The sequence below is a fragment of the Electrona antarctica genome (genome assembly GCF_951216825.1).
Source record: "Electrona antarctica genome assembly, chromosome: 7".
NCBI classification, from domain to species: Eukaryota; Metazoa; Chordata; class Actinopteri; order Myctophiformes; family Myctophidae; genus Electrona; species Electrona antarctica.
Genome location: NC_136812.1, coordinates 46,542,961 through 46,567,230, shown reverse-complemented (window position 1 = coordinate 46,567,230; position 24,270 = coordinate 46,542,961). Strand labels below are relative to the sequence as shown.

General features: G+C 42.1%; 1 pseudogene across 1 annotated transcript; it reads right to left on the bottom strand.

Annotated features, from left to right (window-relative positions):
* Positions 1-264: 264 nt before the first annotated feature.
* LOC306927377 (myosin heavy chain, fast skeletal muscle-like) lies at positions 265-22,108 on the bottom strand (annotated as a pseudogene). Its single transcript, XR_013792525.1, has 40 exons — positions 22,033-22,108; positions 20,829-20,885; positions 20,494-20,712; positions 19,548-19,691; positions 18,986-19,142; positions 18,853-18,880; positions 18,435-18,754; positions 18,263-18,326; positions 17,350-17,448; positions 17,148-17,251; positions 16,633-16,771; positions 15,109-15,227; positions 14,803-14,952; positions 14,537-14,707; positions 13,806-14,115; positions 12,967-13,031; positions 12,749-12,836; positions 12,305-12,422; positions 11,690-11,813; positions 11,333-11,469; positions 10,755-11,010; positions 8,798-9,040; positions 8,285-8,461; positions 8,007-8,152; positions 7,827-7,917; positions 7,292-7,681; positions 6,287-6,413; positions 6,070-6,188; positions 5,773-5,969; positions 5,430-5,613; positions 5,176-5,341; positions 4,769-4,893; positions 3,055-3,363; positions 2,733-2,936; positions 2,507-2,632; positions 2,220-2,390; positions 1,620-1,724; positions 1,433-1,528; positions 491-622; positions 265-400 (listed from the first exon to the last, which is right to left on the bottom strand). The product of XR_013792525.1 is annotated as a myosin heavy chain, fast skeletal muscle-like (transcript).
* Positions 22,109-24,270: the final 2,162 nt, after the last annotated feature.

Below are 24,270 nucleotides of genomic sequence, written 5' to 3'. Positions count from 1 at the left end.
TCAAGTCAAGAAGGATGATATGATGGCAGAAGATAGGTCACGTTTATAATGTATTCCTCATCATGGTTTAAGCTCTACTTATGTATGATACAATCTACTATAAACTATAGTAATGATAGGATATTTTAAACCAGGTCTTGGCACTTGAAACGGTTCTTGTGATTTGCATTGAGTAATACATATGAAATTATTTTCTACATATAGGCCTAATGGACAAATGGACAAGGAAAATGGACAAGGAAAAGTAAAGAAAACGACAAAAAATACCTATTTTGCAACCTTTATTGAATACAATGTGTCATATTTTATGACTTTGTGGTAACTTACTAGAATACAAGATGTCATATTTTATGACCTTTCATGGTGACTTGAATTGGAGAACTTATTCAGCGTCTTTCCCCTGCAAAATATGAATATGCTTTTAGACTTATATTCATATAGATAAATATGATAACAAAGTGCATTCATCATATTGCATTATGTATTTTACCTTGCCAACATCACGACTCTTAGCTCTCAGCTTGTTGACCTGGGATTCAGCGATGTCGGCACGTTCTTCTGCCTCCTCCAGCTCATGCTGAACCTTCCTGAACTTGGTCAGGTGAGAGTTTGCTTGCTCCTCCTAGAATATGATAGAAAAACGCCATTTAGAACTGAGACCGGATTCTACAAAATGGCTTCTAAATCATGACAGTTTTCTGAAAAACCTCATGTTTCTATGTCAGTGGTTCTCAAACTATTTCATGTCAAGGAACCCCCAAAATGATATGTATTTGGCCGCAGACCCCCATCTCATCTGCTATTTTTCAATAGCTAAAGTTTATAATAATGGTTAAAAGTGGTGACACAGATGCGTTCCTAAATGGGTTGAAGCCTGAATATTAGAAAAGAGGATGCTGAGGAATATCTCAGCATGGCAATCTAAAAACCTCCATACGTGTGTCACTTGCAGAAAAGCAGCAAAATGGACAGTGTCAGTGACAATACTGCTCATGGCCATATTTACATCATATCAGCATTATTTACACAAATTGTAACCATCGGCATCGCAGTCTCTGAAGACCATAGATATCTTATAAGTTATAATAATAATATCTTTATAATAGTAATAATAATAATAATAATAATAAAAAGGGGGGGCTTAAAGACAAACATTAAAGGTCCATAGACTTGGCTGCCACATGTAATTTCTGAAAGCCAGCCTGCCTCCTCCCAGCAGCTGCTTCCGTTTCCTCTTTACAGTTGCGCACATTTGACCTATAGATATTTTAAAATGTAGTTCCCTGAACGGAAATGAAGAACAGATGACAGCTTCCGTTCTTGGCTTTCGCGAGGTGTAGTTCCAGACTCTATACTATAGTTAGTATAGTATACTCATTCGGAGATTGTGGACTAGTTGTCTGGCTATACATGAGACTATCATTTTACTTACCGCCTCCTCTGACTGCCTCTTGTAGGCCTTCACCTTCAGCTGCAGTTTGTCTACCAGATCCTGAAGCCTGGCCAGATTCTTCTTGTCCTCTTCAGTCTAAAGTGACAGTTAAATTATGCAATTAGATGTATGTTCATGCAATCATATTACTTTTGTCATGGTATGAAATTAACATGAAATACGGTACCTGGTACGTGAGCTCCTTCACTCTCCTCTCATTTTTGCGGACACCTTTAATAGCATCTGCTCCACGTCTCATTTCAGCGTCGACCTCTCCCTCCAGCTCGCGTACCTTCAGAATTGAATTATGCCTCTGATTTAATTTGTCTATGATGACTGTATATTATATATACCCACAAGTTGGTATTAAAGGTCTGGTGACATAATTTCATAATATAATTTTGTAATTTTCCAAAAAAAACAATTTAGGTTTTCTGAGCTCAATTGCACCAAAAAAAAGAAAAACTTAACATTCAGTATATTTTCTGTGGTCTGGGGTTTTCTGGCTCAAACAAGTGCTCTGAATTGCCTGTGGACTGTGATGTAAGTTAACAGTCCACAAATCACATATATGACATAACATTTGCCAGCAGATGTCACTGTTGAGGGATTTTGCCTGTTTTCATTGCAGCTCAAAAGGCTTCAGAACAGCCGTTGGAAGACCACAGAAAATCCACTGAATGTTCAAAGTTCAGATTGTGTGGGTGTAATTGAGGTCATAAAACCCCAAAGAAAAAAGTAAAATAAAAATAAATTAATGTCATGAAACCTTTAAACTACATCTTACCCTCTGCTCCAGTTTCTGGAGCTGTTTCTTGCCTCCCTTCATGGCCAGGTTCTCAGCCTCGTCCAGACGGTGCTGCAGGTCCTTCACTGTGACCTCCAGGTTCTTCTTCATCCTCTCCAGGTGAGAGCTGGTGTCCTGCTCCTTCTTCAGCTCCTCTGCCATCATAGCAGCCTATGTATATATATATTTTTTTAATTTAATTTTTATATCAAGCAAGTAAAGTAAGAATATCTATTTGTCTGGATAAGGAAGGGGTAATAAAGGGGGGTTGGTGGGTTCTAACTTACATCAGTGATGGCTTTCTTGGCCTTTTCCTCAGCATTCCTTGCCTCTTGTACAATGTCTTCCATTTCACCTTGGACATGGACCAGGTCTGCCTCTATTTTCTTCTTGGTGTTCATAAGGCTTGTGTTCTAAAATAAAGATGCCGTTTTAACAATTATGTATTATTATCATCCAGAATATTTTATCCTGAATGAGTTGTGTAGAGTATTTCATTTTATTGTCTCTTACCTGAGAGTGCAACAGTCCAGCACGCTCGCTAACATCGAGCAGTTCTTGCTCGGCCACTTTGCGGCCTCTCTCCGTCTGTTCCAGAGCCATCCTCAGCTCCTCGATCTCGGCCATCATGAGGCCGTTCCTACGCTCCACCATGGCAGCTTGCTCCCTCAGATCTTCTTGGGCTCTGAGAGCATCGTCAAGGTGCAGTTGAGCATCCTGTAATCAGTGTAATTAATACATTTTGAGGAGGTGCTCAGATAATCATCAGAATGTGGCCACTTCATTCTTCAGAGCAGTTCCACAGTTTATATATTGTCTAACTAAAGTTGTGTACCTTAAGCTGTCCCTGGATGTTCCTCAGTTGCTTCTGGGCCTCGGCAGCCTGGCGGTTGGCGTGGCTCAGCTGAACCTCCATCTCGTTCAGGTCTCCCTCCATTTTCTTCTTGATTCTCAGGGCATCATTTCTGCTCCTGATCTCAGAGTCCAGGGTGCTCTGCATGGAGTCAATCACCCTCTGGCTGTTCCTCTTGATCTGCTCCATCTCCTCCTCCTTCTCTGCCAGCTTCCTGTCGACCTCGCCCTTGATCTGGTTGAGCTCCAGCGTGATACGAAGAATCTTGGACTCCTCGTGCTCCAGAGTACCCTAAAATGGTAAATAAATGGTAAATGGTGCATTTATATAGCGCCTTTATCCAAGGCGCTTTACAGAGATTGTGCAGTACATTCACCCATTCACACACACATTCATACACCGATAGCAGGGGAAACCATGCAAGGCACCAACTAGCACATCGGGAGCAATTAGGGGTTCAGTGTCTTGCTCAAGGACACTTCGACAGTAACTCTGGGGGAGCCCGGGTTCGAACTGGCAACCTTACGGTTACCATCCAGGCACTCTACCCCTGAGCCACCGCCACCCTAGAATGTAATGGGATCAAATAGAAGTATGGACCTACAGTGTCCGTACGAGTGCAATATGGGATCAAATAGAAGTATGGACCTACAGTGTCAGTACGAGTGCAATATGGGATCAAATAGAAGTATGGACCTACAGTGTCAGTACGAGTGCAATATGGGATCAAATAGAAGTATGGACCTACAGTGTCAGTACGAGTGCAATATGGGATCAAATAGAAGTATGGACCTACAGTGTCAGTACGAGTGCAATATGTGATCAAATAGAAGTATGGACCTACAGTGTCAGTACGAGTGCAATATGTGATCAAATAGAAGTATGGACCTACAGTGTCAGTACGAGTGCAATATGTGATCAAATAGAAGTATGGACCTACAGTGTCAGTACGAGTGCAATATGTGATCAAATAGAAGTATGGACCTACAGTGTCAGTACGAGTGCAATATGTGATCAAATAGAAGTATGGACCTACAGTGTCAGTACGAGTGCAATATGGGATCAAATAGAAGTATGGACCTACAGTGTCAGTACGAGTGCAATATGGGATCAAATAGAAGTATGGACCTACAGTGTCAGTACGAGTGCAATATGTGATCAAATAGAAGTATGGACCTACAGTGTCAGTACGAGTGCAATATGTGATCAAATAGAAGTATGGACCTACAGTGTCAGTACGAGTGCAATATGTGATCAAATAGAAGTATGGACCTACAGTGTCAGTACGAGTGCAATATGGGATCAAATAGAAGTATGGACCTACAGTGTCAGTACGAGTGCAATATGGGATCAAATAGAAGTATGGACCTACAGTGTCAGTACGAGTGCAATATGGGATCAAATAGAAGTATGGACCTACAGTGTCAGTACGAGTGCAATATGGGATCAAATAGAAGTATGGACCTACAGTGTCAGTACGAGTGCAATATGGGATCAAATAGAAGTATGGACCTACAGTGTCAGTACGAGTGCAATATGGGATCAAATAGAAGTATGGACCTACAGTGTCAGTACGAGTGCAATATGTGATCAAATGGTAGTATGGACCTATGAGAGTAATACAGCTCCACTGTTTGAACATAAAACAAAGATATATTGACAATTGCATTCTTCGTCTGGAACCAATAGCTTTTACCTCTGCTTCCTCAAGGGCCGTCTGGATCTCTGCTTTCTCTGTCTCTACTTGCTTCTTGTTCTTTTCCAGTTCATGGATGGTCTTTCCACTCTCACCAATCTGTTCAGACAGGTCTGAGATCTCCTCTGCAGTTGATTGAGCACAATCAATGAGTCAATCTGTTGTATTTGCTTTTGAATAAAGTGGAAGTAGCCTACTTCAAAATCAATCTTAAACTTTTACATTATCAATTCAAATGTCTATATTTACTTTTAATTACAAGTGAACCCAACTTTTCTTTTGAAACTGATCAAAACGTTTATGACCATTAACCCACCATTGGCCAGCCATGGCTCAAAAGAAGTACAGAGGAAAAAAACGGAAGCAAAATGAACAGTTATTGAAAGCATTGTGTATTGACAACTCACGTTGTAGGTTCTTGTTCTCACGCTTCATGGTCTCCAGCTGGTCCAGAGACTCCTCGTAGGAATTCTTCATCTTAAACAGCTCAGTGCTGAGAGAACGAGACTCTTTCAGAGATCCCTCCAGTTCTGACTGTGCCTCTTCATATTTCTGCTTCCATTCTGCCAAGATCTGCACAGCATTTGTAATAAAATGTGTAAAATATACAGTACCCCACTATAATTATTATAGTTTTAAAAAATTGTGAATATCAAAGCACCTTATCGAAGTTCCTCTGTTTCTTGTCGAGGTTGGCAGCCATAGCGTTGGCCCTCTCCACATCGATCATGAGGTCTTCCACTTCACCCTGGAGTCTCACTTTGGTCTTCTCCAGAGAGGCACACTTGGAATTCACAGCCTCAATTTGCTCCTCAGCATCCTGAAGGCGCTGTGCGAGCTTCTTCCTGTTGATCAGTTTAGAATTACAGGTAAATCAAATTATTGTGGTGTTAAGAGCCTTATGATGGCACGTTGGGGAAGTTTTGGGGAAGCTTTCCTCACCCTATGTGATTTTCTTATTTATGTACAGTGATTCCTGATAGTTTAAAACACTGTTGACTTACTTGGACTCCTCCAGCTCCTCAGTGCGTTGGATGGCATCGGTCTCATACTTGGTCCTCCACTGAGCCACCTCACTGTTGGCCTTGGACATTCCGCGCTGCAGCTCCGATTTCGCCTCCTGCTCTTCCTCATACTGTTCCCTCAGAAGGTCACAGTCATGGCGAGCTGATTGCACAGCATGTGCAAGGGCATTCTTTGCCTGTAAAGAGAACATTTACCCAAATAATGTCAACTGAATACAACAACACACAAAAGTATCTACAGTAGGCCTATTTGTGCAACAGATATCGGCTTCTCACCTTAACCTCCTCTTCAACGATCCTCTTCAACTCTTCAAGCTGTTGGATGAAGGCCTGCTTGCCTCTGGTGAGCTGTGAGAGAAGAGCGTCTTTCTCCTCAAGATGACGAGACATCTCACCTAGTTAGAAGTTTAAATGTTTAAGTGTTAAATCATCTTTGTTGAACACATAGCCTATTCCGAAAAGGAATTATGGAATTTGGTCAAGTGGCATTTACCGTTTTCTGTCAAAAGTCTTGCTCTCTGAGATCCAATGTCATTTATCTGGCGAACGTTCTCATCACTCTTGGACTTGGTTTCACTAAGCTGGTCCTCAAGGGTGCGGCAGATCTTCTCAAGATTTCCCTGTTCATTAGCATTGGACAGATTCAATAATAAAATGTACCTGCATGTATTAACTTTATTCTGCAAACTTCTTTCAATGGTCAATGGAAAGTACTCTGATTGGAATAGGTACATGATAGATCACAGAAGTCACAAACTTTTCAATTAAAAATTCATAATAACCGAAATCTGACATCACTGCTGCTATAGGCCGCTATCCCCCTGGGTCATAGAGTTACACTTTTTTGCCACGATTGTTTCGGTCTGTGTCCATTCATGTGCGAGGGTATTTGAGCCTCATGAAAAAATACCCCGGGGCTTAACCGGAAGTTAGCTCATGGAAAATCAATCCTATCGCGGGAGGGTCGCGGAGCACCCATTGTTTTGGATGGGGAAGGATCAACATATGGAATGTCAGAACTGGTCAGCTCCGTATATGGAGATCTAAGGGTTTGAGGTCAGATGTAGAGTTGCTGGCCAATATTGATGACATCAGGGATCTCCATGGGCATTCCCATATGGGCTTAATATTGATGATATCAGGGATCTCCAACCCTGATGATGTCACGTGATGTCACGAGGCATGACCATTGGTGACAGACTAACTAACTGACGAGAAATGCATGTTTTCATAGTAAATGCAAACTGTGTTCACAAAAACAACTGGCTCTGTCACATGCCTGATGGAATCACAGGGGTGATAGTTTATTTTTGGAACAACAAAGTATGACGCAATCTAAGATTTCCCTATGGGATTTTCAATAGCAGAAATACTTCCCTCGCCCATGGGTAGCGGGAGTGACGTCAGGACTTCGGTACTCTAGCATTTGTTTAGAATTGTACCTTGTTGCATTGTGTCAACTTATAGAAAGCAACCACCAGGGGGCATTATGTTATACCTTTGCCTTAGCCACAGCTTCCATGTTGCTGGACAGGTCGTCAATCTCCATCTTATACTCGCTCTTCTCCTTCTCCAGTTTCTGCTTGACACGCTGGAGGTTGTCTATCTGCTCGCCCAGCTCCGCCACGCTGTCGGCCTGCTTCTTGCGCAGGGCGGCGGCGGTGGCTTCGTGCTGCAGGGTGGACTCTTCGAGGTCACGACGCAGCTTCTGGAACTCAGCCTCGCGCTTCTTGTTCATCTCGATCTGAGCGCTGGTCGCTCCGCCGGCCTCCTCCAGCCTCTCGCTGATCTCCTCCAGTTCCCTAGAGAGGTCGGATCTCTGCTTCTCCACCTTGGCCCGAGCGGCACGCTCCGCCTCGATCTCCTCCTCCAGTTCTTCAATACGAGCCTGTCAATATTGGATTAACGTATGACAATTATAATTCACTCGCATTGTTATTAAAGATTTTGACGTTGCCTAAAGTTGTCCTTATGGTGCAAGTGTAGAACGGTGTGCAGGTCATTTTATTGTATTCTAAATGTTAGACACTTACCTGGAGTTCTTTGATCTTCTTTTGTAGCTGAGCCGACATGGCTTGCTCATCCTCAATCTTACACAGAAGCTGGCTTGTTTCAAAGTCCTTCCTATGGAATACAGTACATGGTATTTGTCAAATATTGTCAATCTGCAGGTAGATTATTTGCATTCTATTTCATGGTGTTGTTAACATTACTTCTTTAGCCTCTCGTCAGACTGTTGCTTGTCATTCTCCAGATCCATGATGGATTCCTGGCACAGTTTCAGATCCCCCTCAAGCTTTCTCTTGGCTCTCTCCAGGTCCATGCGGAGCTTCTTCTCTTGTTCCAGAGAACCCTCCAGCTGCAAAATAACAGACACTCTTAATCCAGAGCGATTTACCGTAAGCAAGGAATAAATAGTAGATAAACGGGGGTGTCATGTCATTGGATGTTTTGTACTCTGTGTGGTCAGTAACAGGGATTTTGAACTCACATCGTCCACTTGCTGCTCCAGCTTGACCTTGGCCTTGGTCAGAGTGTTGACTTTGTCCTCCTCTGCCTGCAGGTCATCCAGGGTCTGCTGATGGGCCTCTTGGAGGGCTTTCTTCTCCTTTGACAGCTTAGCGACAGCCTCGTCCTGGGAGGCCATCTCTTCAGTCAGGTTCTTCACCTGAATATGCACAATGTGTTGTTATAAATAGAACATTCAAATGAAATCAAATCCCTGCTTTTTCCTAAATTGAAAAAATAATTATAATTATAATATATATATATATACTATACCGTATATTCTTTTTTTTTTTTTTATTACAAATTTTATAACAAACAAACAAACAAAACTAAGAAATTCCATGAATAAAACAATAATATTCCATGAATAAAACAATAATATAATAATTAATACAAATAGCTGCTATTTCCACTAGTTTGGGTCCGGGCAAACGTCTAATTTCTCTTTTGGGTCTCGACCTGAGAGATTTAGGAACTAGAGTGTGTGATCCTGAACCTTGTTTTCAGTGGCGTGCTTCTCCTTCTCCACTTTGGCCAGGGTGAGCTCCAGGTCATCAATGTCCTTCTTCAGCTCTGAGCATTCATCCTCCAGCTTCCTCTTCTTGGCGGTCAGCTCGGCGTTCATCTCCTCCTCGTCCTCCAGTCTCTCGGTCGTCTCTTTGACTTTCGCCTCCAGCTGGATCTTACTTTTAATAAGACCCTCACATCTCTCCTCGGCATCAGACAGATTCTCCATTTCCTGATTTTCAGTGGGAAAAGGTCAAACATATTGTATTCAATTAAAACTGTATGAGCAGACTCGGGTCCATATACAAGGTACAAAGGAATAGACATAAAAGAAACACGACATGCAATATAAGTATATACTATAATAAATAGTACATAACTTAACCCACACTACAGGCAGAACATACAGGGATTTTAACCAGTGCACCCTTAGTCTGGATGTATAGCATGGACAGCTCATAGTGGGGCTTGACAGTGCCACAATTATACTGTTTTCAGATACTGTACATGCAGCCGTTGCATGAACTTGAACATTACATTTCTTAAACGTGCTTTAAAAGTTCTCACTCCAGCAGTGATTTCTCCTGGATGAGATATTGTGCGATAACATAATACATATTTAAGCTAGTACTAAATAACATGCAGACATGACATCTGACCTCTCTTCTCTGAACTTTCCCTGATTTGTCACCTGGCACCATTTCACACCTGGAAAATGTCCCGCTTTCTCTCTGACGAGGCTTTGACTCTACTCCCACCGCTCCTATTGGATTACTGACCACTCCCGCCCGCAACCGCAATGATTACATTGTTTTTACCGCCCGCAGTGACCTCCTGTCCACCACCCCTGCCTCCTGTCCACCACTCCATTTAGTCCCGCACCATCCTGACATTTCCATTGAGATGGAAAAACATTACATTTCCCCAAACAGAATGAGATTGAGCAGGCATGCACAAGAGAGGAGTTGTTATTTGTGAGGAGTTTCTCACAAATAGAGGGGAAGTGTATAGGTAGATATTATATTGTAACACGGACACTGCGACGAGCTGCTCAGCAGGGTGAGAACGAGAGACAGAGAATCCATGTGCGATGTCCAGCACAGTAGGGGCAATTTCAAATTACGTTCACCTCAGCACAGACATATTCATATCTTACTAAAGTGTATTTATAAGCTCTGTATCTGGTTAATTGCAGGAGGATAAAGGATTTTGCCGGGCCCGCAGAAGGTAGGCTATCTAAATTTACCGCCTGTGCCCGAAAACATTTGCATTGGGTCCTGCCGGTGCCGCGGGATCCCGCTCCCGATGCAGGGCTCAGAAAACGCTAATGTTACCGACGCTGAATAAAAATATTTTTTTTAGAAACTGACTGTATCAAATGTGACTGACTATCGTAAACGATACAGAGCCACCTCCCCGACAATTATTGCCCTGGGACATTAGTTTATTTTTGGACCGCAATATATTTTTTATATATCCCGTGATTTTGTAACCCATTTTTCACCCCTGTGTCAATTATCTAATGTGATCCTGGGCTCTACACACCCTCCACCAACCTAGTCCCCATATATGGGGGAGATGGGGAGAGCAACGGACTTGAACTCATGCTTCCTTCATGCCTGAGTGTCCAAGTTGCTCCTTTACACCTGACAGGGGGGAGTTTCCCTGGTTGGACATAGCGCGTGGAAGGAACACGTTATTCCAACCAGTTCCTTTCCCCTCCATCAGGCGCCCCGGCTGACCAGGGGGAGGCAGTTTAGAGACCAGGATTACTGCATGTTTTTTGTGAGGGTACCTACCCTAAGGGACACGGGGAGAACATGCAAACTCCATAGGGACCGCAATTCTTATATTTATTGTCCATAGAGAACAACTTCCGTGACCGTGACCCACGGGATGAGCGAGTGACGTCAGGACTCTGGTACTCCCCGTAGATGTGTACGTACTGATTGTGCTGCCATCGCCAGATCATTCTTCTCCTGCACCAGAGCTATCAGCTTCTGCTCCAGCTCCTTCCTCTTGGTCAGTGCAGAACTCAGGTCAGTCTTCATCTTCTCGTAGTTGCCCTTCATCTCAACCAACTCCTTCTCGGTCTCTGCACTCTTCAGAAGAGGTTTGATCTTGTAGTACAGCTTCATCCATGGCCAGTGTTTCACATTGACGAATGAGCGGACGTTGAACTGGATGCTGTAAATGGCTTCTCTGTGGGGGGGGGGAAAGAAATAAAAATAACATTTGAAGTAATTCAAATGTTTATTAGAAATTTGACTAAGCATGAATTAACCCATTTATGCCTGACGTCGAAATTTATAAAATGTCTTCTAAATCCTGACAGTTTTCTGTCAGGATTTGCGCCACATTTTCACGATAAAAAAAAAAAATAGCAGACCTACAAGCTCGTAGTGGCGCGCTATGAGCTTGTAGATATGCTATTTTTCAATAGCTAAATTATAACATAATATTTAAAACACCAAAAGGGGTTCCCGCCCAAAATGGGCTAAATTAATAATGTTATCAGACGTACCTCCTCTCTATCATATTCTGATACTCCTTCCTCATGACGTAACCTCGGGCGAGAGCCTGGGTCAAGGTGACCAGAGCGGCCAGCTTCTCATCTCGCATCTCCTCGAGGACACCCAACAGACCGGCTTTGAAGAACACCTAAATGTGATATTATACAAACTGTGAGGATTCAAGTTTCTTTATTAGGAAAAAAGACCCCTTGGGATGTACCATCTCGTTTTCGAGGGGCTCCCAACACAGATACATGTCACAATCATTATTGTAAACAACACTAAAAAATGTAAACTGTAATGATTCAACCTCAAAATCTATACCTTTAGTCCCCTCTTATAATGAACAAGATTTGCTGTGGGTTTACCTTGGTGTGCCCAAACTTGTACTCATCGTGAGGGACGTCAATGGACCCAAGCAGCTTCTCGGACGCCTTCTTGTTGTCCATGAACTGGCCCTCGGGACACGCGCTGGCGTTCAGTACTTTGTACCTGTTTTGTGAGAGTTAACAGTCATTGTATTTTGCGCTCCTCCTGTGCCTGGCCACGTGTAAAGCAAACATTAAAAGCCCAAGAACTTGGCTGCCACACGTTGGTCGGGCTAGCGCCCCTCAAAAAACATGTTATATAGAGCAGGGGTTCTCAACGTTTTTGGCCGGGGACCCCCGGAAATGCTTTGGCAATGTCTCGGGACCCCCGCCCCGCCCCCTCCCGACCCCCAATATAAATTGACTGCTACAATAACCTTAACCCATTTTGGGCGGGAACCCCTTTTGGTGTTTTAAGCATTATGTTATAATTTAGCTATTGAAAAATAGCAGATCTGAAAATAATTTGGGGACCCCCTAAAATAATTTGGCGACCCACGGGTTGAGAACCCCTGATATAGAGGGCAATTATAATGCATTAAGGCATATAAGGCATATTAGCCAGGGATCCTTTCAATAGTTATGGACCGAATGCTGCTGGAAAAAGTAATTCACCTCTGCTTGAAGTCAGCATAGAGGATTCTGCTGGGGAAGCCCTTTCTGCAGATTCGGATTCCCTCCAGCACACCGTTACACCTCAGCTGGTGGATGACCAGGAAGTTCTCCATCAGGCCTGTGAAGAGGTTGTTCCGTGATTAATTACGACACAAATAATTACACACTTTACTAAGTTCCATTAAAGGGATAGTTCACCCCAAAAAGGACCCCATGGAGCCTTGAATTCATGGAGAGTTTTTTTGTTTTTGTCGCATCCATGAGCCAATAATTTGATGCCTAGCGGAGTCTCAGGTAGGCCAGCCACGAGCCACCCCATCATCACATTATTGGCTTAGGAATGAGACAAAAATTTAAATCCATTAAGGGTGTGTAATAATAGAAAATTATTCATCCTTTAATTATCACCTGAATTATTTACAACTGTATTTTCTTCGAGTTTACCTGGAGTCTTTGACTCGTTAGGAATGAGGCAACGCACAAAGTGAGGATGAGTGCTCCTCAAATTGGTCATCAGCTTCCCCAAGTTCTCCTATAGAGATATCATAAAACCAAGTAGGCCTATTATTCGTGAAAACGTGACATACTTATTTTAATTCATAATATATGATTATATCTCAATAATTCTTCCGACAATAATGTTGACAATGTTTAATTCTTACCCTGAATGCTGCAGACACAGTCATCATGGAACCGCCCTTCTTCTTAGCTCCCTTCTTTGTGTTGTCTGTTTGATGGTTAGAATCACAAGTGGATAGTAAACAAACAAATCACACCCGTGTGAAGTGAGGGGCGCTCTTATCATCGTACATCATCCATTCATTGTCAATGGGAATTTAATCTTTGTGTAGGACAAAACTACACTGCAACTACAGGAAAATAACACTATATATATTAGAGAGAGATTGGCAGTCAAATCAGTCTGAGTCTTAGAGTATATATGAATAGAGACGGCACCCGAGTTCTCCTCCCATCCACTTGCATTAAGTTGCTCAAAAGCGCATGAGGCGATTTCACTGTGCATTCTGGGTAGGAACAGAGTGCATTCTGGGATGGATTGGGCCCAAACACATGAACGCGCTGCCGCTGACTATCATTGCAGGCATTCAGCATTCACGTGTCATCGTGAACGTGCACAATGATAGTCAACGGACCAGCGCGTTCATGTGTTTGGGCCCACGCTGCAATATCAAATTCGGCCACTATGTCCATTTCGCCTCAGGGTTTCATCCGGGTGCCGTCTCTATTCATATATACTCTAAGGTCTGAGTGCATAACATAAAAGAATGCAATAGAGGATCATTCCTTTTGGGCTGTGTGGGGAGCTTAATGTCTGATTTAACTACTTGCTTGGTTTCTCCCAATAAATCAGGTTATGCATATGTCCTTTTTAAAACTATTTCTTAATTGACACATTAGGCCAATCTCTCTGTCGACTAAAACATTGCCAGTCGAATTAGACTCCCTCGATCGATAAATCATATATGGTTAAACAAATCACCTTCAGGCTCCGGCACTGGGTACAAAGTGGTCAGCAGTTTGACTGAAGACTTCTGGTACAGCTGCACCACAGAGTCGTTCAAAGGATCCTTATTTTTCTCTAGCCAGCCTGTGATGCTGTACTCCACGGTGCCGGCGTAGTGGACCAGGGCGAAGTGGGCCTCCCCACAAGCCTTGCTTTTGGTAGGCTTGGGCTTCTCAAAGGCCTTGGTCTTCCCCAGGTGCTGGTCGTACAGCTTGTTCTTGAAGGTGGTGTCCGAAGCCTTGGGGAACATGCACTCCTCTTCGAGGATGGAAAAGATTCCCATGGGCTTTTGGGAAGAGAGGAGATAAAAGGAAAAGAAAATCACCCAAAGAAATAAAATAAACCATAATATGATGGAGCACCGATGTCTGACGTAACTTCCTACGCATCCTATACCTGGGTCACCTTTTTCACTCCCCATTGAATTCCCATGTTAATATAACTACGCCATATAACTAATGAGTATGTCGGTTTCACTCATGGATTCATGGACTCATGAAGCAGCAACGGATGGTGAGAAAACACTAACGTTACCGCCGGCAAATTAATTAATTCATATTTGCCAGATATAAATAAAATAAATATGAATAACTATCCTAAACGATAGAGAAACGATAGATATAAGCGTCCGTGAGCGAGTGACGTTAGGACTTAGGTAATAAAAACTTTAACATGTTTCCATTTATGCATGAAATGATGTATATTACCTTCTCAATGAGCTCAATGCAGGCAGCCAAGTCCATGCCAAAGTCAATGAGCTCCCAGGGGATGCCCTCTTTCTTGTACTCTTCTTGTTCCAGTACAAACATATGGTGGTTGAAGAACTGTTGCAGTTTCTCATTGGTGAAGTTGATGCACAGCTGCTCTAGGGTGTTGAACTGTGAGCGTATGGGAATATGATTAGTGTAATGCCTTAAAGTGATTGTGACAAAAGGAATTAGTCTGCCACCTAAAACTAGTCCATGCCCCTTACGTCAAAGATTTCAAAACCAGCGATGTCCAGCACACCAATGTAGTGGTTTCTCGCTTGCTTGGTGTCCAGCATCTGGTTGATTCTAATGACCATCCACAAGAACATCTTCTCATATATGGACTTAGCCAAGGCACCCACTGAGTTCATGACCTAAGGAAATGGAGTGTGAAATTCAGTATATTTTGGTTTTCTAAAATATTCACTACTCCTTTTCTAAATTCACTCCTTTTCTAAATTTAAGGAAAAGAGATGTCCTGTCCAATATCAAATAAAACAAATTAAATAAAAGTAAATAATGTATCTCACCTGTGGCACAGTCTGTGCCTTGGTTACATATTCGTTTCCCACTTTCACTCTGGGGTAGCAGTAAGCCTTCAGCATGTCTGCAGAGTTCAAGCCCAACAGGTAGGCGATCTTGTCAGCCTCTGAAATAGATCATGAAAATATGTCATATCTCTACTGAACAAAACACAGAATTGACTATTGTGAAGCCCAAGTCCTATTTTCACCAGAAAGGGTTCACACGTTCACAAGCGACTTGCTCGCCTAAGCTTGCACAGTGATGCCTGTCCTAGACGTATAAAGGTAGGCGCCTCTTCTGGCTCTGCGGCGTGTGTTTTCGAGAGGGGGCAAAGCTTTCCCGAGATTCCTTGCGAAGCAGAGCAGAAGCATGAGCGGAAGTTTGCCAAGCTTCCAAAGAAGTAGGTGTACAACGTAGTATTTTGTAATAAGATGTTGCCAGACCACAGAATAATATGTTATAACCCTCCCAGCATAATTAGAATGATATTTAAAAAATGGTTAAGTGGCCTGGGCCGTGGCTCAGCGGTCCAGGCACCTTGGCTGGTAATCTAGTCTGGCAGTGTGCCGCGGGTTCGACTCCTGATCCCGACGGCCTTTACTGCATGTCATCTCTCTCCCCATTTCCTGTCAGCCTACTGTCTGTCCCTCCATACAAAATATAAAATAAAGGCGAAAGCCACACAAAAAATCAAAAATAGTTATTTTAAAAAAAAATGCTTTCAAAGTCATGAAAAATAAAGGTATATAGATTTTTTTTGAGGGCTGTGGGGGGAGGGGTGTCCACTGAAGGCAGTGAACTACTACTTATTCTAGCCAGAAGATGTCAATGCCCTCTTATAGCTTATAGCATGGCACACTGCCCAAAAGATGGCGGTGCACTGCACGGTATAGCATCAGAAGACTGGGGTACCATGGCATAATATGCTACTGTATCTACACCAGTCTTCTGCCATCAGTGACTCTGATGACATCACTGAAACTCATCTTAGTGTGTCATCAGGTTTAGTGCCTACAAATAAACCTGCTCTCAGCAGGAAATGCCCTAACAAGTAATTTCCTGTTTATGGGCCAACTGCAATCTGGGAATCCAATCAACCCAAAGAAATAGGAAAAAACTACGCCGTCTGCTGTTTGTTCCTCTTCTTCCGGTGAGGCCTTTATGTTTTCATTCCACTAATCCCAATGTATAAACGTTCTGAATGCCCGAGAAATTCAGTAGCGCAGCTCGGAATCTGTTCTTGAGAGATGAATGGTGCGTTCACACGTCATGTCGCTGGCTTCCATTGACAATGAATGGTAGACTGCATCGTTTCATCTGCCCATGTGAACGCAACACAAGTCAGTGCGCCTCTGTCGTTTTAACGGTTTATTTTTTGTCAGACCGTCTTTGTCGGACTGTCAACAATGCTGAGAGCTGGATCTCTGTATTCCTGGAGTGCGGATGAGTGTGAATAAGTCATGACGTTTGGGGGTGAGGCATTACTTATGTCTTGTTCAAACAACCGTTGCTCGACTGAAGATGCTCACCCTCATTGCCATCTGGCTCTGCCTGTTCCTCACGCTGCTTCTGCTTGAACTTCATGACCCCATGATGCATCACTGAACCGGTGAACTTGAAGATCGCCATCTTCTCCTCGGAAACGAAGCCCAGAATGTCGATAGCAGACTGGATTTAAAAAATAATGTTTAGATTAAACATTAGATGTTTTTCATGCGAGAGAGAGATGAAGCAGGGAGTCAGGGTCGGGACCCCACTATATATTGGATTCATGTGTATTTTAAGACATTTAAGGACTTAAAACCCTCAATACTTTGTAAACTTGACCTTTGGCTCCGTACTTGGTCCTGTAAAAAGGTTTGGTGTACTAATGTTTCCCCTGCAAGAATAGGAATGCTAGGGTTCAAGTGGTTAATGTAAAACTTAAATAATAGTCCCTATCACGCAAAGATTTGGCAGTATCTCTCTCACTTCAGGAAATATTATTTTTGCAGAGCAACTGACTGCACACGGAATATTAGATTGAAATGTGTGTAGTACTGACGTCAGTGGCTTCCAACTCCTCTTTGTCATTGATGCTGGGCACGGCGATCTGACCCATGCTGCACAGCGGGAAGTCATAGGGGTTGGTGGTGATCAGACACATTTCTGAAAAGGCATTAAAAAGAGAGAGGGGCGGAAATTAGTTTTTATGAATTCATTGGTGCAATCACTACAATACATCAATAGTCCATTGTCAAACCTACCAACAATCTCAGGTTTGTGACCGGTCATCATCTGGTAGAAGATATGATATCCTCTCTCAGCAGGAAGCTGGAAGGTCACTCTGGACTTCTCCAGCAGATCTTATAAACATTAATGTACATCACTGTTAATAATAACTCATAATAATATTACTCTATATGGGTTGTACATAACTCATAATGATACAATCTAATCAGAATATATAATTTATCGTCTTTATTTATTTTATTTATACGTTTATTTGGGAGGGACAGCGCATATTAATGAACACAACACATACCTACAATGCTGTGTAAATACACCAGATTTAGCAGGAATCTTAGATTCCCGTAACCGTCCCCAAACAGAAAACAAGCAACTCAAGAAAACGAATACAACCTACATTTTAGCCTATTTACAAATGTTCACATTTGGACGATTGTCCATGATCCATCCTTTTAGTTGGACCTTAAAAGATGTAAAGGATGGACACTCTTATGTTAGTGGGTAGATTGTTCCAAATTGCGCTTCCTTGAACTGAAAACGAAGGAATTGTGCGCAAATGCTGCACCTCACAATCCCCTCTGGGGACAGCCCTTGTACTTGTACAGTTGGAGGCCATCGATATTGTCCTTTTCTTTTTGCTGAGGTTTGCGTGATCTGCGCAAAACCCCTTTTGGTGTTTTAAACATTATGTTATAATTTAGCTATTGAAAAATAGCAGATCTACAAGCTCATAGCGCGCCACCGAGTGGCACGCTACGAGCTTTGTAGGTTTGCTATTTTTGAAAAATCGTGAAAATATTTATTTCAGAAAACTGGAGGATTTAGAAGGATTTGTTTTTGAGGTCAGGCCTAAATGGGTCAAATGATAAGGGACAATATCGGTGGCACCCAACTGTACTTGTACCTTGTGAACTTCATAATCATACTTACATGTCTCAATATCAGCGCTGGCCAGTTTACCGGTTGCGCCGAAGTGGATTCTGATGAATTTACCCTGTGTATAATATAAGCAACATTTGTAGTTTATTGGTTTAGTAACACTTCTAGCGTCCCTCTACATCCTACACGTTTTCTCATAATATGAAATTGTTTTTGCACTTACAAAGCGAGAGGAGTTGTCATTCCTCACAGTCTTGGCATTGCCATAGGCCTCCAGCAAGGGATTGGCTGCAATAATCTGGTCCTCCAGTGACCCCTATATATATCATCAAATATTACATTTGGTCTGTATTATTCTTGTGCGTGTGTGCGTGTGTGCGTGCGTGCGTGTGCGTGCGTGCAGGGGTTGTAATTTCCTAAAGTTATACCTGCATTCTGCCGGAGCTACCTGTGACCTCCAGCTTCTTTCCTGAAGCTGCTGCTGTTGCAAAGTACTGAATGACACGCTTGGTGTTCACAGTCTTCCCAGCACCGGACTCACCGCTGGTTAGAAATACATAGATTCAGAGAAATGCAATTTGTGCCGATATTACAAATTCCATCTTTAAATGCCCCAGTAGATGATGTCATGAGGAACTTACGTGATCAAGACGGACTGGTTCTCCCTATCTGTAAAAGGTCAAGCAAAGGTACTATTAGTAGAGCACAAAACCATTATGTACCGTTTTAATATATATATATATTTTATTTGACATTGTCCTGACTGGTACGTACCAGTAAGCATGAACTGATAGGCGTTGTCAGAGACAGAGAAGATGTGGGGTGGAGCCTCAATACGCTTCTTGCCTCTGTAGGCATTTACAACGTGCTGGTCGTACACTGGGAGCCACTTGTAGGGGTTCACAGTCACACAGAACAAGCCAGAGTAGGTCTGAAGGGGAGAAGAGAGAGAACGTTATAACAACATGCATATTGCATGCATAGCAGAGAGCACTCCACCTAACCCTGGACAGCAGATCAGCTGGACCGGGGAATACAGTCACAGGTTACAACTAACAAAATAATGAGCAAATTAACTTTGGCGCCATGATTTTTTCCATTCGTTTTTTCTCTTGAGGAATATATAAGTAACTTATTTTTCTTTTGGTCCCATCGACAGGTCAGAGAATACTGTACCGTTCTCAGAAGCTGTTGAATCTTACATAGATCATCGATGCAGCGCAACTAACTACTGTACTGTACTGTACTGTACTGTACTGTACTGTACTGTACTGTACTGTACTGTACTGTACTGTACTGTACTGCACTGTACTGTACTGTACTGTACTGTACTTACATAGATCATCCATGCTGCGTAACGCTCTTTGAGGTTATACAGCACAGTGGCTTCACTGAGGTGGGTCATCATGGCCATGTCCTCAATCTTGTCATACTTTGGAGGGTTCATAGGGCTGACATCTTCCTCCTTCACGGTCTTTTCCTAAAAGTTAAAAACACAGCTTTAGAATCATGTCTAGCATTTGCTGTATAGTTGTACTATAAGGCTTTGACACGCTGAAAGTGTCGGTTGCTCGCATCATCAAACGCATCCATTATTTTTACAATGGCTGAGGCCACAGTGGATGTGTCAAGTGGACATCAATACCACTCAAAGGTCTGACCTTTATATTTTCCATTTGAGAAACACGAGTAAATCTTTCATGAAAAAGACCACGGTATGCTCAGATACCGAAAAATAATTAGTTATTAGTAAATAATACGTTTATCTTTGAAACTACAGTGTAGTAGACCCCTCTTCCTGTGCACATAGTTAGCTGGTGACGGCAGCGCCTTAAATGGAAAACATGTGGATGTGGATGATGAATGATGTACAAACGTTATACCCTGGTACAAGTTCAAGGTTCATGTTCAAGTAGCTCAGTAGCTTGCATTCAAAAAGGATAGACAGTAAAAGGAATGACAGATGTACATAACATCCAACATTCCCTGTGTGTGTGTGTGTGTGTGTGTGTGTGTGTGTGTGTGTGTGTGTGTGTGTGTGTGTGTGTGTGTGTGTGTGTCCGCGCCCGCGTGCGTGTGTCTTTTGTTACATCCCTCGTTTCATTCGGTACGGCGCAGCCAAATATATCGAGACACTTTGATGCTTAAAATTCCCCCCGCCTTCAATGTCAACAAGGGGCCTACTTGACATCTGTCATTGACTCATTGACACTTTCCAGTGTGTCACGTTCCTTAAGTATCAGTGTGTCACCGTTTGAATTTAGATCCATCCTTTTGCCCACCTCCTTTGTGTCCAGCACTGTCACGGTGACTTTGACGCCGTCCTTCTTTAGAATCGTACATTTGAGATACAGCTCCTTCACGTCGGACACGTACCCTGCCGATTTGGCGTCAAAGGGTTTACTCTGAGCCTCGATTCTCTCCCTCTCTGACTTGCGCAGGTACGGCGCAGCCAGGCCGTAAACGGCCATCTCCGCGTCGTTACTCATGATGGCGGCTTTCTGTAGAAACAAGACAAATGGAGGGTGTTGATACTGATAGGGTGCAGAGAACTGTATGACTATGTATAGGACTGTTATATTGTTTAGTTTGAATAGGAAAATAATGAACACTCAACCTTTTCCCGCTTTGCAGTAACAGTGGAACCTTTCTATAATCTTCACAACTGCAACCTCTGAGTGAGAAGATAAAAAATTAATTAAACATGAGTTTAATGCTATTATTGACAGAGTACATGGATTATATTAGATTACATTCATCTAAATGGAGAACTTTCAAGTCGCTAATGTTTTGTCATACCAGAAAGGTAAAGCCATGCGGTGTAAAGTCAGTGTTAGTTCTTAGATTCGACCTACTGTAACAGGGTGACCAAAGGTCCAGCTGTAGACAAACTTGAGTAGGTGATACCTTGCTAATTATTGCTGAACACCACTCATTAGAAAAGAACAACTTGACTCCTCGATAGTAGTTCCACGTCTTACTGCATATCAAGTGGCATATCACTATAATGTGGTTGCCTATGGGATCCTTTATCGTTATATTATTTCAGCTAATTCAGATGTTTTGTTGATTATTCTGAAAATGTACAACTTATTTAATTTTGGGGTATTTTGTTTTCTTCTACTTAAGTGACTATTTATTGATTAATTTAGTGACTTTATTTGAGTATTTCCATTTTAATACTTTTTTTCTTTTACTCCACTACATCTCAGAGGCCAATATTATTATTATTACAAAACACACCATATCAATTTCAGCCATTTGAAAATAGTCTATCTACAAGCTCACAATGTGTCGCATCGTGACACATTGAGAGCTACCCAGGATGTGACCATGGGTCCTCTGTGAAAGTGCTGACATTTTTACCACTGAGTTAATAAAGCCTGGCTGCTTGCTCTGGGGAGAAATAGAATTTTGACTATTCAGGTCCACATTAGTGTCAAACTAGAAACAGGATTGTGTCCAACCTAGACAGAGATGCTGAATGTCTCAATACAAGAGCAGGTAGACCAAATGCAACCACGGCAACTGTATACATTTCATATTAACATACTGTAGCATACCGACTGGACAAAATAACATGTTTTTTGTTTGTTTGGTTTTTTTGTGTCAAGCAGCTAACATAAACTGTGTACCTTTCTTTCAATTGATTTTCAAAATAAAATGAAACAAATAGAAAATGCAAAAAGACTTGACATTTATTCAATATTTGTTTCTAAAACCAAGTAATTATTATTTTTATAATGACTCGTTTTCTAATGTATAAGTTTTCCTCTAATAGTTTACTTCTCAGATGAATGACAAGTGAAGTCTCGACTCACCTCCAAGTGGCTCCCCAAACTCCTCTGCTGTGGCTCCATCCCATGGGGAGGAGGGACCCTTTATATTGAGTGCGCATCGCCTGTATCACAGAAACTATAAGTAGTACACGCCTTTAAAAGGTTCTTTCATTTTCGGTTGACGTCGCATTAGCATCCATTTAGCTAGAAAACTATTTAAAATCTATAAATAATCCGTACCAAGGATTATAATTCCGACATTGCCACCATACTCGGTATAGTGCTTCTTGGCAAACTTCGGTTTTATATGTCTCTGACGTCTTGCCAGTGGCTTGATATAAAAATAATCGGGGGGGGTTTGGCACTGGCATGGTGATGGTAAGCTTCATTAGGTGGTCGTGTTTTGTGTGGTTAATTTATTTGGGACACGTGACGTTACATCAAGGGACATAAGGAAGGACACAGTCCTTGGAGAAGCTTAGTGGAGGCAGCCAATGAGATCCCAGTGGACACGTGTACTTTGAATTATGTCCACATAGTTTTTAAATAAAAAGCCTCCGGGAAAATAAAATGAGACCAATTACACAGAGATTCCTGATCTTTTGTTTTCTGATTATAGGAGCTGAGGGGGAGAATGGGGTAAGTTGAGGCCATTGGGTAAGACGAGCCACCGCTTGTTTTCAAGTGATACAAAAACAAAATAGAACGGCCACCAATTATAGGTTGATCTTATCATTAGAGCCATGTGATGGTTTGGCTCATGGCGTGGAACAATAGCTCATTAGAGTATAAAGGACAGTAAGGGCTCTTATTATTGATTTTGTCCTGCACAATGAAAGCTGTGTTGAGGGTGTATACTGCCGTGTATGTGTTTGTTTATTTCTGTTCATTATTGATGATGCTTCTTGTCTTTACACTGCTGTATCTACACAGTACAGTACCTTGCTTCTTTTTATTGCCCTGTAACTGTATATTGACTGCTGTGCTGTCTTTGGCAACTGAATGTCCCTCGCGGGATCAATAATTTATAAAGGTCTCATGTCATGTCATCTTATCTGGTCTTATATTAGTATAACTTTAAGAGTGAACAAACCAGAGCCAACATTTTATTATTCCCCAATGCGAAGAGGTTTTATTGAGCTCCTGATGTGATTCCCAGACAACATGTTTGTTAGGTTCACATAACCTTAACTATGTATTGCTTCATTACATTGAAAACTTAATTTTTGTCCACGATAATGCAAAACTAAAAAAGCGTTTATCCCCTGTTCTCCCCCATACATTGTTTTCTTTGTATCCAAAGAACACAGCTGACTATCATATGTCTCTCTCTGGCTGTCACAATGTGATGCATTGTGCTGAGTTGACATTCTAAAGCTTGGGGAAAGAGTGACAGTGGATTTGGGTGCTAAGCCCTTTGACTTTATGGCTTTGTTAGGAACGTCTTGTGCTTTTCGGCCACTCCCCACACAAACAAACAGAGGTCGGCACTCTCGGAAAGGACAAGGACAATGTGCTAAAAACAGTTCTATCAGACTCGTCTTATAGAATGAACCGCAAACAAAACACTGGAGCACCGAGCACATGATTCACTTCATGTAGGGTACAGTGAGTGATATTTAGCGTTTTGACGTAAAAGAAACCTCTATATTCTGATTAGTAATCATTGCTATAGACAATCTTCAGGTGGTTGCCAATTTCAGCCAATCAGAACAGATTTATCAGCTTCAATAGTGTTCCAGTTTGACTGCTCATGTCTTTGTGTCATCCCTTTCACTTGTTTATCCTGCATTCTGTATGAGTTCTCACTCCTGATTGGATAAGCTGGAGAGATGGGGACAAACACTCTATAGCAATGATTGGTATCAGAATATAAAGATATCAAACACTTATTTTTAAAGAGAATCGCATAGCTTACCTTTAAATTATCAGGTGCAAAGAAACAACACACTGCACTTAAGATGCAGTACCCATCAAAACATTAGTTTGACTTACTATGCATAGTGCATACTTATACATTATCGGTTCAAGGAGATCATTTATATCAAGGATTAGTAAGTTTAACAGGTGAGGAGGAATTAACGTGATATGACTTTTACAGCTAACTGTTGGAGCCTATTGTTGTTTATTGTAATGTCACATAGAGTATAACATTATAATGATGAAAAAGCATGATGATTATTAGTAGGTGACATGATATAAGGAGAGAGGCTACTGTGATATGCAAAGGCTAAGAAGGGATGACTTAAGTGTGCAACACCTCAGTCACTACAACTGCAT